The sequence below is a fragment of the Myotis brandtii genome, unplaced genomic scaffold (genome assembly GCF_000412655.1).
Source record: "Myotis brandtii unplaced genomic scaffold, ASM41265v1 scaffold535, whole genome shotgun sequence".
NCBI lineage: Eukaryota > Metazoa > Chordata > Mammalia > Chiroptera > Vespertilionidae > Myotis > Myotis brandtii.
The window spans coordinates 1,508,424-1,508,719 of NW_005369964.1; positions in this window are offsets into that span (position 1 = coordinate 1,508,424).

A 296-nucleotide genomic window follows, 5' to 3' on the forward strand; every position below is an offset into this window, starting at 1 on the left:
CATCTGATTTGGGAAGCAGGTATCCAGACCTGGGCTCGGGCTCTTCTAGGGAAGCCCAGCATTTCCCTCTCTAGGCAAGAAAGTCATGTCCTCTCACCCACACCCCACGCTCTGACAACTCTCAGAGAGGGGCAGGTGAGTACGCAGTTTGCTAGTTCAGGGCCCGGTAACATTGCCCAGATACCCGCCAGGCTCTGTACCAGAAGGCTGGGGAGGAGGGAGAGAAGACGAGGGGAGGGTGAGGAACCGGGATGTCATGTCCGGGCAGATTCCGGCCCCCCCCCCCCCCCCCCCCC